This window comes from Callorhinus ursinus, unplaced genomic scaffold, assembly GCF_003265705.2.
Source record: "Callorhinus ursinus isolate GAN/ISIS: 27379988/994484 unplaced genomic scaffold, GSC_fseal_2.0 scaffold24, whole genome shotgun sequence".
Classification (NCBI taxonomy): Eukaryota; Metazoa; Chordata; class Mammalia; order Carnivora; family Otariidae; genus Callorhinus; species Callorhinus ursinus.
Genome location: NW_027397086.1, coordinates 23,390,779 through 23,409,816, shown reverse-complemented (window position 1 = coordinate 23,409,816; position 19,038 = coordinate 23,390,779). Strand labels below are relative to the sequence as shown.

The 19,038-nt window shown below is 39.6% G+C and overlaps 1 protein-coding gene across 1 annotated transcript in view; it reads left to right on the top strand.

Annotated features, from left to right (window-relative positions):
- The window catches only part of SLC44A1 (solute carrier family 44 member 1), a 199,009-nt gene that overhangs the window by 177,837 nt on the left and 2,134 nt on the right, over positions 1–19,038 (top strand). The gene's annotated exons all lie outside the window — the stretch shown is intronic.

Here is a 19,038-nt window from a genome sequence, read left to right as displayed (position 1 = left end):
TCGGGCACCTGGGTGGCTCAGTCGGTTAAGCGTCTGCCTTCGGCCCAGGTCATGATCCCAGGGTCCTGGGATCCAGCCCCACGTCGGGGCCCCTGCTTGGTGGGGAGCCTGCTGCTCCCTCTCTTTCTGCTGTTCCCCCTGCCTGTGCTCTCTCTCCCCCTCCCTCTCTCTTTCTCTTTCTCAAATGAATAAATGAGATCTTTAACAAAATAATAAGTGATAATGGATATATTTCCATGTTGCTTTTCACAACAGTGTAAGGTGCTCAGCTTGTGTTCATGCTACAGAATCGACACTTTTCCTCATGAAAAGAAACAAACAGAATTTGTTTCTCCCTCCTCCCTTCTGCTCCATCTTCAGCCACACCATGCATATCCTTACACACTTGGCCTGGCTCAGCAGAAAAACCATGGATTTGGAAACTGATGGACTTGAATTTGAATCTTGCCTCCTCCCTGCCATTATGTTGGCAAGTCACTTAACTTTTCCTCTTTTTTTTTTTTTTTTTTACTGGGCAAAGGAGCTAATAATACCTTTCCTTGAGGATTGAGTGAGAAAAATATGTATGAAATGACTGAGACCAGTGCCCAACACACAGCAGGTCCCTAATAAATGTTAGCTCCTTTCCCTTTTTTCTTTCCTTCCCCTGATACCAGTGAATCATCAAAAGACCAGGAAGCACACAGCATTCAGACTGCAACAGTGGTAAGTGGCTATTAGTTCATGCTGTTCTGTGCTGTTCTATGGGGCTTACCTCTGAAACAGGTTAATTAAATAAGAGACCTTTTCTTAGCTTACAGATTTTCTGTCCCAATCTCTCTGTAAAGAGTTTGAGCTCGATGGTCATTAACCAGCTGTTTCGAGAGGAATCCAGTTCTGTCAATATTTGCTCACCGCTGGACGTGGTCCATAACTCCTTTGTGATCCCCAAAGCCAGGCTCTCTTGACCCATGGGTGGGGCTGCCCCATCTGCACAGATAAGCAGCTTGTGCCTGACTGGACCGACCCCAAATCAGGAGAGGGTCTTTTAGCCACTCATGCCCAAGGGTGCTTTTCTTATTAACAGGTATTACCTAACACACTGAGCGTTCTTGCTTACTAGCCAAGTCAACAACCTAAAGGACATTACTCTCAAAGATTTGGTCCAAAGTTAATCTTTGACTTGAAGGGATAACATTTTGGGGGGGGTGGGACAGTTCCCCCAGATTGTATATATTCTCTTCTGTTGTACTCATCTACTCTTAATATCCTGGAAATGCAGAGCTATTGGCAAATTGTGTCTCAACAAACTTGGCAGGGGGCATGACAATCAGAAAAGGGCCAAGTGACAAAAGATTGAAAAGCCACAAAGAAAAAAGACTTTGCAGCTGAAGAACCCTAATGTTGGCATGCGGGCATGTGGCGGGAAGTGTGCTGGTTTGCACAGCGTCGGTACTCCCCGCCAGCACTAATGTAAACCATATAAACACCTGCCGGAGGACGGCTGCAGCCAAAGCTGGTGAGGACACGGGGAGATAACAATGATCCTCAAACCTTACTCTGCGTTATTTGTCCTTGCAGGATTTTAAAGTATGTTCAAGGCAACTTTTATTTTCGTGTCTAATAAGCTCAAAGGGTTGGAAAGGAGACTGTACCTTCACCGTAGTTTTACAAAGGGAGTATCTTTCAGGAAATACACGAGCCAGGAGAAAGAGCCTTTGAACAGACTATTATGTCCCAAGCCGGGATTTAAAAGATTTGAACACACTTTACTCCAGGAAGCATCTTGTTTGCTCTGGAACTCCTAGCTTACAGGTACACCCAACTGCTAATTATTAATAAAAATTAATTTAGTAATCCCTACCTTCTAACCCGGTTAGGAGTCCTCGTAGAAGGCAGCCTGTTTCCACGCCGCCTGCTCTGACAGTTGGAGAGCAGAATCTGGTGCTTTGCACCTTCCATAGTACACTCTGCTCTGTCTTTTCAAACAGCTGGTGCCCGTGCTGTTTGAGACCTGTTTGCTCAGAGGTCTCTTTTGTCTGCTATTATTCAGGACAAATGCCACAGTCCCCAGAGCCCATCCAATACGGGATCCCCTGGTCAGGATGGAAACCATCCTGCTGCTGCCTCTTAGTGGCTAAGAGACCCTCAAAATAAAATTTGCATCATATTTTAAAAGCTCATTGTAAAATAATACCCTCCGAATTATAGTTCCTTGGGGCAAAGCCTGTTCTCGGTGTCCTATCTGTGGTCTGCATGAAGTTAAACATTTTTTCCCAAAATTCTTAGAGTGGCCATCCCCAATCTAAATCCCAGCATTGTGTCAGGAAGAGAGGGGAGACACCAAATGTCCTGTTTAACTTCTTGTTAGCTTCCAAGGAAGAAGGAGGAAGTCATAGGACTTGATTGAATAAAAGTCATGGTTATCTGTAACTTCTATTATTTACGAAGGGTTGGCCTCCTATTGGGAATGGAAAAGTAATGTTATCACGAGATTGTCCTGGAGACAGAAATGTGTGCATGGAGGAGTAAGAGTGGAGTTACAGAGACTCCTCCCTTCCACTAGGAATCACACATCCCTGTTGTATACGTCTCTTTCTTTTCTTCCAAAGTAAAGAAGTCTGCAAAGTTGAGATGATTACAGTCAATACGATATTTATTTAAATAGCACAGTCTAGATAGATCTTCTTTTGGGTTGCTTTGATACCCCACCAAGCAAAGAATTGCAAAGGCCCCCTCAAAGATGCAGACAGATAGCATAATTTTGGTATATAAAAAGCATTTTACAGATGTGGAATGAACTAACAAATCTCTAGGGTTCCAGAGGTGTAACCACATCACATATTTTAAGAAGGCAGATGTTGAGTTTTTAAAAAATCATACCTGGGAATGCTTCCTCTGGTTTTCAGATAGATGTTCTGATAAATTAGATGCATTAATAGTTTATGAATCAGATGTGCTAGTATGATGTACATTGTTCCAGGAACAGCCACCATTTACTGAACATGTCCTAAGTGAAAGCTACTGTACTGTGGGCTTTATGTGGGTTATCTCTTTAAATTCGTATAGGAATCATGAGACATTGAATTGTTCCCATTTTATTTATTTATTTATTTATTTTTAAAGGTTTCATTTTTTAAGTAATCTCTACACCCAGTGTGGGGCTTGAACACACAACCTTAAGATCAAGAGTTGCATGCTCTACCGACTGAGCCAGCCAAGTGACCCCAGTTCCCATTTTAAAGATGGGAACGACTCCTGTTCAGAGAAGAGAGCTACAACACTCAGAATCCACTCTTGCTTTAGGTTCATAATACTCCAGGCATCTCCTTGTAATTCCTCTGGCACCTGAGTATGTTCTTATTATTTCCCAGCCTTGTATAGGGCCCAAGTCTTCCAATAACTAGAAGTAAATATAGTGTTGTGCGTGCTGAAATCTTCTACTAGGTGTCCGCTGGGAGGAGACAAGATGGTGTTGTTGGGTTGGACTCTCCTGAGTGACAACCTTAAGGACGTCCACCAGCACCTCTTTTAACTCAAGCTCACAGTCAAATCTAACAACTTAGGTGCTCAAGCCACGTAGTAGGAAATGTACTTCAAATCAAGAGTTTGGGCTGGCCCTAGTGTGCACAAAGGGGCCTCATGCCCTGATCTGAGGTCTCCTGTTGCATCCTTCTCTATCAGATGCCATGAGACAGGCCCCTGGCTAGGGCAATGCTGCCCACAAGTCCTGGTGAGATGATGTGGCCGCTGGCTAAGAGTAAAATTTGCATCGTATTTTAAAAGCTTACTGTAAAATAATACCCTCCAAATTATAGTTCCTTGGGGCAAAGCCTGTTCTCGGTGTCCTATCTGTGGTCTGCATGAAGTTAAACATTTTTTCCCAAAATTCTTAGAGTGCCATCCCCAATCCAAATGAAGAAGGAATTTTAACTTATTCAGATTGCTCTCCAGAGCTAAAGAAGACGTTTGGGGCAGGCTATCCAAGTCACCCAATTCAAAACTCTAGAGTCTTCCATAGCTTTCCTTCTCCCCAGTCTCCTCCCAGCCCCCAACAAGGAACAAAGCTAGATTTATCTCAGGCCCCGTGTGGGTCATAGTAGGTACTCAACAAAAGTTTATTTACTGAACGGACCAAGGAAAAGTGGGAGGGAGAGAAGGACAGAGGGAGGGAGACTCAGAACCTCAGTGTTCAAAATCTGCCCTAAGGCTAACCGTGTAGGAAACAGCTCTTTTTAAAAGTTATCTGGCTGGGGGCGCCTGGGTGGCTCAGTCGGTTGAGCGACTGCCTTCGGCTCAGGTCATGATCCTGGAGTCCCGGGATCGAGTCCCGCATCGGGCTCCCTGCTCGGCGGGTAGTCTGCTTCTCCCTCTGACCCTCGCCCCTCTCATGCTCTCTCTCTCAAAAATAAATAAAATTTAAAAAAATTTTTAAAGTTATTTGGCAATGTGCATTAGAAATCGAAAGAATGTGCACATCCCTTCATCAAGTAATTCTGTATTTAGAAATTAAAGATATGCGAAAAGATGTCGCTACAAATCAGAGTACTGTTCCTAATGATAAAATATTGCAAGCAACCTAAATGTCCAACAAGAGGGAACCAGATCAATGAATTTACAATATATCTATACCCGTTCTTCCCCTGGTCTTTCCCATCTCAGTAAAAAGCACTGTTAAATCAGTTGCTCAGGCTGGAACTCTAGTATCATTCCTAAATTTCCCTCCCTCTATTCCAGTTGTTACTCCAAGTCCTATACAGATTAATGCAGATGTATTAGCATCAGTTAATACAGACGTATTAACTTAAGCAGGCCATAGATGTCGTCAAGCCTAAAAGCCAGTGTATGAAACAGTTATGAATGCTTTCAAGGGTTTACTTGTCATGATACAAAGGAAATATATTGGAGTAAGTAGGTGTTGATGACTCCATCAACATCATGTAGGATGAAGTTAACTGAGAGACACAGAGAAACATGGACAAGGAAACATTAGAAAACAATGATAGAGGGTCATACGCACAAAACGTACCGTATATGCTTTATGGATGATTTATGAGATTTTTCCAAGTTAATTTTGACTAGATGCAATCAGTTCTGCCTTAAGTAGCACTGAGTATCAGGTCCTGACTCTTGCCCTCCTCCCTCTGGACCTCTTCACAGGGCAAAAAGTCCACAGAGCTGAGGGGACATGGTCCCCCAAAGCCTGCTTCCTTCCCCTGAGACCACACTGAAGAAACCCAGGTCCCTAGTACTCTGTCCTCCAACAAGGCCTGAATAGGTTTCTTCTCCAGGTACCTCCTCATAAGGGTGGATCCTGGCTGTGGCAGGTGGTGTGGACGGAGCTTGGACTAGTGGGCTCAGGAGTCCACAGGGGAGCATCAGAAGCCCCTTACAGTGTGGCCTGGAGCCAGGGATGGGAAGAGAATGGGAACCGGGTCTTCCAATTGTCCTCTTGCCTCCGACCCCATAAATGCTAGCAGCCATCCTGGATGCAGAGTTTACTGCCGCCGCCCCGCAACGCCATTATATCTCATACCCACCTGTTACTGCCTCTAGACTACTCTAGGCCCCGTCACCTCTTGTTTGGATTGTTGCTGTACTCCCCTAACCAGTTTCTCGTCTTACACTCTGGTCCCCCGATCCATTTTACACAGAATAGGAAGAGCGAGCTCTCTCACATGTGAATCAGATCCTGTACCTGCCACAGGGTGAAAATACAGTACATGCTCCCTGACGTGGCATCGAGGTCCTCCGGCTTCTTCTGTCTCAGCCTCAAAAAGCGCCAGCCACATCCACCATCTTTCTCTTCCCAGTGCTTGCTGAGAGTTTTTCCACCTCAGGGCCTTCAACTATGCTGCCCCCCTCGGCCTGGAATATACTTACTCATCTTTCACATGCCATCCCCCTCCTTCAGGTCCGGACTGACTCCCTCCTTACTCCCTTACTCCCTCAGACAGACCTTCTTCCACCCTCTGTGTACCTCCACTATCTTTTCTTAGAATCCTCTTTTTTTCCTTCCTGCTGTTTTACCACAATTCAGCCCCCTGCAGTTATTTCTGCTGTTTGTTTAATGCCTCTGACCTCCATCAAACTGTAATCATCACGTTCAATAATATACATACCAGAATTTTGTACTACATAGTACATGTGTGCAATTAATTAAACTGTAAGTGGAGTACCATTTTGTCATAAAAATAATGTTTCCTGGCATAGAAAGTTGCACGGGATGTAAATTCAAATGAAAAAAAGCAGACTGGGCTCCTGGGTGGCTCAGATGATTAAGCATCTGCCTTCGACTCAGGTCATGATCCCAGGGTCCTGGGATCAAGTCCCGCATTGGGCTCCCTGCTGCACGGGGAGCCTGCTTCTCCCTCTCCCGCTCCCCCTGCTTGTGCTTTCTCTCTCTCTGTCAAATAAATAAATAAAACCTTAAAAAAAAAGAAAAGAAAAGAAGCAGACTGTATAGTAATATAATCCCATTTTTGTTTTAAAAAACATGAATATATACTACACATACATTTGTGTGTGTTAAAAAAATCTGCAAGGGTGCTACAGTGGTTTTCTGGGTTGCAAAATTATAAGTGTAGTTTATTTTTGCTCATCTTTTTTTTTTTAAATTTTATTTATTTATTTGAGAGAGAGAGAATGAGAGATAGAGAGCACGAGAGGGAAGAGGGTCAGAGGGAGAAGCAGACTCCCCACTGAGCGGGGAGCCCGATGCGGGACTCGATCCCAGGACTCCAGGATCATGACCTGAGCCGAAGGCAGTCGCTTAACCAACTGAGCCACCCAGGCGCCCTATTTTTGCTCATCTTTTAAATGCTGAGTGTGTATTATCTTCATCATGAGAGTATATCTTAGTTTTTATACCTAAATAAAGACATTAATATCCACCTGTACAGAAACTATCACAGTAAATTAACATTTGACTTGGAAGTAGATTAGATGCCCAGCATTATGGGAACGTTGAGCCTGGGTATGGAATATCAATTCAATAAAATGCTAGGTCACCATTAAAAAATCATTGTGAAAGATGCCACAGCATGGAAAATGCTAATGATATGATATTAACTTAGAAATTTAAAAAGTGGGCTGGGGCGCCTGAGTGGCTCAGTAGGTTGAGGGTCTGCCTTCGACTCAGGTCGTGGTCCCGGGCTCCTGGGAGTGAGCCCAGTGTCAGGCTCCCTGTTCAGCGGGGAGCCTGCTTCTCCCTCTCCCTCTGCCGCTCCCCCTGCTTGTGCTCTCTCTCTCTGTCAAATAAATAAAATAAAATCTTAAAAAAAAAACAAACTGAAAAAAAGAAATTTAAAAAGTGGGGTGAAATGATAAAAATAATCTTAAAATGATGTTACTGCTTTGCAGTGATAGAATTTGGTGATTTCTTTTGTTCACCAAACTCCCTGTAATATTACTTTCTACATTTCTACATGTTTGAACAATTTATGTCTGATCTCCTCTTGTTGCATGTTAATGTTTTGGTAAGAATATTTGTAGAATTTAGGCTTTCTGTATAAATGACCAAAATAAAATCTCAAATTCCCGGGGATGTGAAATGCATCACTAATTCCACAAGGTGGCACTATCATAGTTATTAAGCCGCATGAGAGAACTTGCTGGGGTTACTCAGGGCATTGCGTCTTTCCTAACGTTATTTCTTCTTATTTGATCTTTGATTTACATTGGCATTTACATTCCTTTAAAGTCCTGAAAATGTAATATATTTTGTGAGTTTTATTTTTAAATTATAAGGTAAATAATTCCCTGACTGGGAGGATGTGAAGGTCTCTCTGCCCACACATTTTTGGTTCCTCACTACTTCTTTGCTTCCTAAGTCTTTTTCGTTTTTAAAAATAACAATTAAATACTATCAACTGATATTTCCTGAAAACATTTTATGAGTAAGTCATTGTTCTGGGTCCTTCTATGCATTACCTCATTTACTCTTGCACAGTGGATGGTCTTCATTTTACAGATGAAAAAACAGAGGCTAAGGGAAAATTGGTAATTTGCCCAGAGTCCACAGTTATTTTTTACCAGAGCCTGGATTCAAGCCCAGTCTCTGTAAAGAAATGGTTAAATGGATAAAATGAAAAATAAGAAATAAGTGAATAAATGACTATACTTAAATGAGAGAGAGAGAGTGTGTATGTGTGTTATCTATCTAATATCTATCTAATTCAGGTCATATTAAAAATAAAAGGTTACAGTAAATTAGATACATATTAAATAATTTCTATCCTGTTTTCCCTTAACATAAAATATGAGAATTTTATTGTGTGTTATTAAAAATTCCTTGCAAATAGGACTAGTAGATTTATAATCTTCTTTCATTTTATGTACTATATTTTCTTCAGTCTTTCTCCTATAATTGAATTTAGCAGTTCCCTCTCAAAATTAGAGAGTTATTAATAATGTTAAAACGATCACCTTTGTATAGAAATCTTTGTCTTTATCTTTGTCCATTGTTAAGGATACATTCCTGGAACTTGAATGACTTATGAGGTAAAAAGAAACGAACTTCTAAAAGACTCTTGTTGAGTTAAAGGTTTAACCTGATGATCAAAGTAACACATTTTCCTTTTAATATACGTAGCAAATATTTCCAGAAAAGAGAGAAAAACTATGCTGTATCCCCTAACCGGAATGAACTACTTTTATGATTTTTGTTTATTTCCTGCTATATATTTATATATCTACATTTATCCACATATATATCTCATTTCCACAGACTTGATAATAAAACATATACACATAGAAATTTTCATACCCTGGGTGCCTGGGTGGCTCAGTCGGTTAAGCGACTGCCTTCGGCTCAGGTCATGATCCTGGAGTCCCGGGATCGAGTCCCGCATCGGGCTCCCTGCTCAGCAGGGAGTCTGCCTCTCCCTCTGACCTTCTTCCCTCTCATGCTCTCTCTCTACCATTCTCTCTCTCTCTCAATAAATAAATAAAAATCTTTAAAAAAAATTTTTTTCATACCCTGTCCTTGCCATTTAACATTATATGTAGGTATGTATATATACACAAACATATTTCAGATCTTTATTCTTCAGAAACATGATTTATAATAGTGGATTTATATTTCCTTATATTAATGTTTTATCATTAAACTTTTAGATTATGTATAGTCTTTTGATTGTAGAGATGTATTTGTCATAATGCTGACTGGTTCCTTAAGATAGACTTCTGGTCATGGTATCACTAGATCAAAAGGTAAAGGTACGTCTTTATGAATGTTGATACATATTGCCAAATTGCTCTCAAGAAAGATTGTACCAATTTACTAAAGTAAATATTTACTAAGGTCTAGGAATGTCCCCCATTTTCCCCCACACCTGGCAGATAATCATGACACCATTCTTATTCGCTTCTGACAACCCTAAAGCAAGAAGATGAATGACAGTCTCTTGTTTTTACTTGCATTTCCTTATTAGTGAATTAAATATTTTGCATTTATTTATCAGCCCCTTATATTTCCTCTTCTGTCAATTCTCTGTTCATATCCTTTGCCAATTTTGCTATTGAGATATCACTGCTTTCCTTACTGTTGGATAAAAGATTTTTATATATTAGGGATATTAGCACTTTTTCAGTCATATATTCATTGCAAATATTTTTTGTTTATAATTTGTCTTTTAATTTTGTTAGTGATATTTTATCTATAAATGGTTTAAATTTTTATTTTGTGTTATTTTTCCAATTTTCTGTTCAAGTTTTTCCTTATTCTCCTAAATTAATAAAATACTTATCTATTCTTCTATTTTTTCCATATTTTTTCTTTTTAAAATTAAGGTATGATTTATGTTCTGTTTTTAATGATTTTATCTATCATTTTTCATATTTATTAATAGCTGGGAATACTTTTATTATATAATATGTTATATAATATAAAATGAGGCCCATATTGAATATTTAACAAATTTCCACCAAATCATGTATTGAATAATTCATCCCTTCCCCCACTGGTTTGTAAAGATGTTTTATCATATGCAGTAGACCCCTTAATATTTCCAAGACGTATAGTAGTAGCCAAGAGTTTGGGCTTTGTGATCAGCCACACCTGGGTTCAGATTCTGGCTCTGCTATCTTTTTGGTTTGGGGGAAGTTACTTAGCTCATCAAATCCTAAATTTCCCCATCTCTAAAAGAGGGATTGTAGACAAGACTCTATTATATGGCGCATACAGAGCATCTAGCATGAAGTGTGTCACCTGGGAAACATTCTATAGGGTACATATTAGCTACCGTGATTGTGACTGTGATATTGGTAAAGTTATTCCATATTTTAATAAATCTCAATGTTCTTGAATGGTGTAGAAAGCTTTAATGAGTTACTGGGAATCTGAAAAATAAAACAAAGCTGTGTTTGTTTTAACCTGTAATGAGTTACTGGGAATTTAGTTAAAAAAATAAAACAAAGCTGCATTCACATCTTCACAGTGGATATTATATAGGCTCACTCACAGCTAAGTGACACACTTCCACATCCACAGGGCACACAATTCATGTTATGCCTTAGAAGGAAGACCTGAAGGATAAAAAAACAAAACCAAAAAGGGATTATCTCAAAACCTGGAGGGATTTGAGGGTTCAGCTTTCTGTATTACTTTAATTTTTTGACAATAATTATGTATATTGAGGGAAGAACAATAAAGAAGTTTCCATTGGAAGAACCTCATACCTGAACAAAGTTAGAGATTAATCATCACCAAGATTTAGAACTCACTGCCAACAGTAAAAACTTATCAATGCTTAAATCTGTAAATGTAGAGAAGCCTTGTAGGAACTGTTTCAAGGCATATTTCTTGTTTCATCGATTGCTCTGGTTTCTTGTGTCTTTTGTTTATTGTAGTTTTAGGTTGCACTTTTGTATCTGTGAAGCCAATTCCCACCTTAATCTTTATTTTGAAACTTTATTTTCTAGCAACTCTTGCCCATTATTCTTCCAGATGAAACGCAGATTCATTTTTAAGCCTTTCCAACTGCCTACCTGCCATCTCCACTTGGATTTCTAATAAGCCTGTCAAATTTAACATCCCCAAACCGAACTCTCCTCAGTAAATAGACACTCCGCCCTTGCATTTGCTGGGAACAAAAGCTGTGAATCGTCCTTGACCATGCTTTTTCTCTCACTCCCTACACCCAGCCCATTAGCAAATCCTGTCAACTCTCTTTTCCTTAGAGAGCCATAATACAATCATTCTTGCCTCCTCCATTGCTGCTACCCTTTATTTCTTACCTGGAAAATGGCAACAGGTTCCTAACTCTTCTTCCTGCTTCCAGCCTTGTCCCCCTGCATTTTATTCTCAACACAAGAGTCAGAGTGATCCTTTTAAAATGGAAGTCAGATCTCCTCAGTCCTCTGCTCAAAACTCTCCAAAGGCTTGCCTTCTCACTCAGAATAAATTGATTAAGTTTCAGAGTCCCTACATGATTCACCCTCCACCCACTCACCCACCTACTGCTGCTGTCACATCATTTCCTACCATTCTCCCTTCAATCACTCTGTTCCCGCAGAAGACCTCCTCCTTCACCTGCTGTTCTTCATATAACCAGGTATACCTCAGGACCTTTGTACTTGCTTCCACATGTCTCATGCCCTCATTTGTCTCAGGTCTCAGCATAAATGCTACCTTATCAATAAGGCCTTCCTTGAACTACTTATAGAAAATAGTAACCCCACCACCACATTACATTCCCTGTCTGCTTAATATCCTTTATTTTTCCGTATAGCATTTATTATCCTTTGATATATAAAATCATTTAGTAAGTTTTTGCTGTCAAAAAGGTCTCTGCAATTTTATTTAGAAGACTACTAGATTGATAAATTAATTTGGAAAACATTATTTTAAAAATAATTATTATTCCCATTCAGAATTGCACCTGAAAAGAGAGTATAACTCTGACCAGTTCCAAGAGCCTCCTAGAGACAAATGGACAAATAAGACCCAAATTCCAGTCCATATCATACAGCTAAAAGAATTTGAAGCCTAGTAAATTTTAAGCAGGTATAACTCCACATGTCTATCCCAGCACCCTCAAATTCATCTGATAAATACTTATTGAATTCCTAGTCTCTGCTATGCACAATAAACCAGTCTTGATTGAGGACTTCTATTTCTGGCATACTTCCAACATTTTCCAAGGTTACCAAACACAGTAAATTGACTCTACTCTCATTTTTTCATAGGCTAAAAACAGTTAAATGGTGGCTCTAGTTTTTGAATAGTTGCTTTATAGGCCTTTTCTTTGTCAATAATTACCTTGTAGGCCAACTATCTGTTCAGACCACTCCTTGTTAGAAGCAATAAAACCTTATCATTTGTGTATAACAAGAATGCCTGTTCTTCTACTTCACTTTGTTGAAGGTAGTTGAGGGGAGGCACCTGCAGGATTGAAGAAAACACCCAAAAGGGTACCATGTTATTAATAAACAAGATATAAGGAGGGGGGGGGGCAGAGACAATGATTCTCTGGGCCTGGAAGTCTTGTCCTTCTCTCTTTGGGGACCAACGCTTTGTTGCAGTGTGGTCTTCCAGAACAACCAAAGGTGGATCCCGGAGATGATAGAGTCGCATGGTATAGAGTTTGTGTCTGCTAATGTTCTATTACAATGACCGCTGAAACAAGAACCATAACCCCGAACTTTGGAACAAAGATGGTTTTCTGCTCAGCACAAGTTTTATTATAGTGCATTACAGGAAACCCAGAAAGACAGCCCTGATTTTTTGGAAGATTTTATTTATTTATTTATTTGGTAGAGAGAGACACAGCGAGAGAGGGAACACCAGCAGGGGGAGTGGGAGAGGGAGAAGCAGGCTTCCCGCTGAGCAGGGAGCCCAATGTAGGACTCGATCCCAGGACCCTGGGATCATGGCCTGAGCCGAAGGCAGCCGCTTAACAACTGAGCCACCCAGGTACCCCAAGACAGCCCTGATTTTTAAACGAAATTTTTCCGTTTTAAGTTGCTTAAAATTGAGGCTTACATTTGCCATAATGAAAAACTAAGACCTTCTTTTCATCAAAAGACACCATTAAAAGAGAGAAAAGACAAGCCACAGATTGGAAAAATGACATTTTTCATTACACATTTGATAAAGGGTCCCTATCCAAAATTTATAAAGAACTTCTGTAAATGAATAAGAAAAAGACAAGCCAAATGGTTAAAAGACTTGAACAGGCACTTCCCAAAAGAGGACAGTCAAATGCTCAGTGAGCATATAAAATGATGCTTACCATCTTCAGTTATCCAGGACAGGCAAATTAAAATCACAATGTGATACTACTACCCACCCACTGAAATGGCTAAAATTTAAGGTGTTGGCTAGGGAACTCCATTCATTGCTCATGGGAAAATAAATCGGTGCAAGCACATTGGAAACTTATCTGATGATATTATTAAAGCTAAAAATAAATATATGTCCTAAGATCCAGCAAGTTCACTCCTGTGTATGTGCCCAGTGGAAGTGTATGCATATGTGCGCCAAAAGATATCTTTAATAATCTTCATGGATGGATTATTTATAAGAGCAAAAAACTGGAAAAAATTCTATGTCTATGTCAAATATACTTCAATTTTAAAAAAATAGTAAACGGGCACCTGGCTGGCTCAGTCAGTTAAGTGTCTGCCTTCAGCTCAGGTCATGGTCCCAGGGTCCTGGGATCAAGCCCCACATCGGGCTCCCTGCTCAGCAGGAAGCCTGCTTCTCCCTCTGCCCCTCCCCCTGCTTGTGCTCTCTCTCTCTCTGTCTGTCAAATAAATAAAAATAAATAAAATCTTCAAAAAAAAAATAAAATGTAATAAAAGTAAAAATAAAAAATAGGAAAAACTGGAAATAATTCATGTCCACAATAGTCAAATGGATTAATAAATTGTCGTATATTTAAAGAATAGCATACTACACAGAAGTGATAAAGAATGAGCTACAACTAACTTGAAACAACATGAGTAAATCATACAGATACAATATTGAGCAAAAAGCTAGACACAAAAGAGTACATACAGTGTGATTTCATTTAACTCAAGTTTAAGAACAGGTAAAAGTCATCTATGGTAAAAGAGAACAGAATAATGGTTACTTTGTGGAGTGTTTTGACTGAGATGGGGCATGAAGGAGACTTCCCAGGTGCTGGAAATATTCTATATGTCAATCTGGATGCTACATGGATGCATACACATGCAAAAAAGCATTAGCCATGTATACTTAAAATTTGTGTACTTTATTGTATTTAAGTTGTAATTAAAATTTTTAAATGTATATTAAAAAATAAATTTTTCCAGACACCATCCTCTAGTCTGTGAAGTCAGATAACTGCCCCTACTTATCCCCAGCAGACAGCTAGAGGGGTTTTCTCCGAAGAGGCTAAAATAGAATTTAAGGGGACATCAGAAGCAGAGCTACCACACTTAAATCAGGGGGATTAATTGGAAGTCTGCATACTGGAAGAGAGGACCTGAGGCCTTCTTGCCCCTTATAGCTCCTGGAATTCTAGCAACTGGGCCTTTGCTCACTAAGTAGGAAATTGGAAAATTATTCTCTGGGGAATTCAACTAGGTCAAGGGAAAATACCTAAAGAAACTAAAAAGGAGTTCTCCAACTAAAAGGCAAAGCCAGATCACCCTTAGTGAAGCACTTCAATGATAAAATCTACCCACAAATAAAAAACTTCCAACTAGTTTTTCATACCCCATTCTTTTTTTTTTTTAATTTTATTGAGAGAGAGAGAGAGTGCGAGCGAGAGAGCACAAGCAGGGGGAGGGGCAGAGGAAGAGGGAGAAGCAGACTTCTCACTGAGGAGGGAGCCCAATGCGGTGGGACCTCAGGACCCTGAGATCATAACCTGAGCCGAAGGCAGCTGTTTAACCTGTTGAGCCACCCACGTGCCCCTCAGGTCCCATTCTTAAATAAGAATTACCAGACCCTCTAGGCAAGTCTCTATGACAAGAGAGAGATCAAAACAAAGAGAAAACAACAACAAAATGACTTGGAGGAAACAGAAGTAAGGTAGAAGAAAACATTTTAAAAAGTACTAAGTTCAGGGGTGCCGGGGTGGCTCAGTCGGTTAAGCAGCCAACTCTTGATTTCAGCTCAGGTCATGATCTCAGGGTCCTGGGAATGAGCTCTGTTTCAGGCTCCCTGCTCAGGGAATCTGCTTGAGGATTCTCTCTCTCTCCCTCTCCCTCTCTCTCTGCCCCTCCCACCACTCTCTCTCTCTTCTCTCTCAAATAAATAGATCCTTTTTTAAAAAGTACTAAATTCAGGTAGATAATAGAAAAGGCTTTATAGTGAAAATAGCTTGTTATTTAAAAGAGGAAGACTCAGAGAAAAACAAAACTCTTGAAAATTAGCAATAGAACAAAAAATGTAAAACTCAGTAGAAGAGTTAGAAGATGAATTTGAGGAAATCTCTCAGAAAGTAGGGTAAAAACAAGGTGGAAAAAATAAAATTAGAGATTTATTCCAGGGGATTCAACATCCAAATTATAGGCACTCCAGAGAGGTTGCAGGGGAGGGGACGCTGGGAGGGAGGGAGGGAAGGAGAGCAAGGGGGGAGGAATGTTATGCAGAGAAAAAGGATCAAGAATCAGAATGACAATGGCTTTCTCAACATAGCCCCTGGTAACTACAAAAAAAATCAAAGGACACCTTCAAAATTCTGAAGGAAAATGGTTTCCATTGTAGATTCTCCACCTATCCAAACTATGAAATAAATGTGAGGGTAGAATAAAGGCATTTCAGATATATAAGGAATTTACATGAGATTATACCAATTATACCAGATCATAATCAAAGGTAATTGATCATTCTAAATGTTTTCTACATAAAAAAAATAATAATCATGATCAACTGTTTTTATTTCAAGGAGGTAGAATAAGAAAAAATTAAGTCAGAAGAAAGCAGGATGTTAAAAAAATAATACATGAGGGTAAAATTTGAAACCATTTAAATTCACTTTTTATTCAACAAATATGTACCTAGTGTCTACTTTTTGCCAGCACTGTTTGGCTTTTATTATTTGAGAGAGAGAGAGAGAGAGAGAGAGAGAAAGAGAGAGAGAGAGCATGCGCACAAGCAGGGGGGAGGGGCAATGGGAGAGGGAGAAGCAGACTCCCTGCTGAGCAGAGACTCTGATGCAGGACTCAATCCCAGGACCCTGGGATCATGACTGGAGCCAAAGGCAGATGCTTAACCAACAGCCACCCAGGTGCTCCTTGCTAGTACAGTTTTAAATGCTCAGAATACAGTGATGAAAACAGACAAAAGTCTTTGCCCTTTTAAAGCACATTAGGGAAATATTTAAATAATAATTATACACCTACTTAGTGAAATATTATGTGACCCTTAAAAATATACGTGACTACCAGAGACATAGGAACTGTTTATAGTATAATGTGAGGCAAAAAGAACACAGGCTTGGTCAAAGACAAAAGGGAAGTCATAAATCTGAAATAGGTATGCTACAATGGTGAAATTATGAATAAATTTTTCTTTTTGTAAAAATTCACTTTAATTTTATACTGGGTTTTTAAACGGACAAAGGAAACATCAAAAATCTAAAAAAAATAGAACTGGTAAAAATCCTATGTTGGTTGTTTAAAATTCTATGCCAAGCATTTCATTTGGAAAGAGTTGTTGTCAAATATGTTTATTATCTGAAATCTTTATTAGACTTTTGCTGATAGGGTACTATTTGCTAGTAGGATACTAAATGATACTGTATTTAAGTTCAGTCGCCATCTAAAAAATTATTCTACCAAGGGATATTGTTTCTGTTCCTTGAGAGAGAATGGGAAATTACCCACTCCTGATGGGAAAAATATGGCCATTTGGTGAGATGTTATCATGAACGCTTTCTTTTTACTCTAGCTATGCAGGGGGAAATGAGGGTATCGAAAGGAATGCAGATCCAATGTTAAATTGGAGGCTAGAAAGAGCAATTAAACTTTGCCTATTAATTAGCTCTATGAGCTAATGAGCTCTAAGAGCAAGGTGAATAGGCTCCCTAAAATTGAACCAGAGAAATGTCACTGGCAGCTTAAAGGCAGCTGATACCATAGTTTTCCATAAAGGACACTCTAATATTCATGGCTGGTGAGGGGATAATACCGGAGGTGATGTTACTGAGCTACTTTCTACAGGTGGTAGTGAGAGCTTACTTTAGCATCATGTGTTTGTACTAAACACGAGACTTCAGGAAATCTCTGTGTGAGGTCCTGTGTCGAGAACTGCTGTATACTGTATAGGAAACAAAACTTTCTTGGATCAGTGAATTAGATCTAGTCTTGGACATGAAATCTGGGCTCCCAAGGGATCTGACATAAAGGGAAAATTCAGGGAGTCTTGAATGTTATAATCATGCCTCAGGATGAGTTAGATGCTGTGAGTTTTTTCGTGTTCAAGGGCAGTAGGAAAGATAATGATTGCATCGAAGTGTCGTGTAAAATCTTATTCAGTCAGACTACACACATTATTTATATTTGGCTTCTTAAACAATATTTTACAATTTTAAAATAGGAGGAAAGCTAACTGTAACGTAGTTTCTTGGATGGTACCCCTGGGATGGAAAAGGACGTTAAAGAAAATTAATGAAATCTGAATAAAGTATAAAGTTTAATTAATTACTATATACCAATGTGGGTTCATTAGTTTTATCAAATGTACATAGTGATATAAGATGGAAACAATAGGGAAACGGGGTGTGGGGTATATGGGAACTCTGTATTATTTTTACAAATTTTCTATAAATCTAAAACTATTCTAAAATTAAAAAGTGTATCTAAATTTAAAAAATAGGAGGAAAAACTTTTATCTCAATTTCAGACAAATTACAACTTTGGCCTGAGCCTAGTGTTCAGGCCACGTGACGGTAACTAAACATCCACCACTCTCGGATGTCAGTCTAATCATAGCTTCTGTTAGTTTCAGCGGCAGGAAAAAAAATCTTGAAAGTTGAAACTACAAATCAAAGTATATAAAATCATAGAACACGGAACTGACGAGATAGCAATGTTTAGAAAATGTGTTCTGGAACATAGGAAATCATTGTCATTTCTTTTTTTTTTTAATTTTATTTTTTATTGTTATGTTAATCACCATATATTACATCATTAGTTTTTGGTGCAGTGTTCCATGATTCATTGTTTGTTCATAACACCCAGTGCTCCATGCAGAACGTGCCCTCCTCAATACCCATCACCAGGATAACCCATCCCCCTCCCCCCCTCCCCTCTAGAACCCTCAGTTTGTTTTTCAGAGTCCATCATCTCTCATGGTTCGTCTCCCCCTCTGACATACTCCCCTTTTCTTCCTCTCCTGTTAGGTGTTATGCTGAGTGAAATAAGTCAATCAGAGAAAGACATGTATCATATGACCTCACTGATATGAGGAATTCTTAATCTCAGGAAAGAAACTGAGGGTTACTGGAGTGGTGGGGGGTGGGAGGGATGGGGTGGCTGGGTGATAGACATTGGGGAGGGTATGTGCTATGGTGAGCGCTGTGAATTGTGCAAGACTGTTGAATCACAGATCTGTACTTCTGAAACAAATAACGCAACATATTTTAATCATTGTCATTTCTTGAGTGAGGAAGTGATGCAGTGAGAACAATGACTTAGGGATTTATTCTATCAGCAGTTTGCAAAATGGATTGAAGATGGGGAGAAATCTGCGGCAGGGGATCAGCAAACAGGCAATAATTGGCATGTGAAAAAAAAGTCTCAAGACTAAAACCCTAAAATGAAACGCAGGGCAAAGGTTCAAGCAACATTATTCTTAGTGCCACATACAACCTGTTTTAGGCGCCTGGGGACAAGCAGGGTCTGCCAGGGAGACGTGTAGCAGGGCGATCTTAGCCTGACTCCACTGCACATTTGAATCCTAGAACCACTGTATGTCCCCTGTTCAAGTCCAAGCTCTCTTGGCATCTTGTCAGGACTGCATCTTGTCACCTCTGCTTGTCCTTGCAGCCGCTCTGTGCTTGTTTGATAGTGGAGCTGGAGTCAATGCTTCTTTTCTATTTTTAACCCATCCTAATGGCTTTTAAAAAACTTTTTATGTGG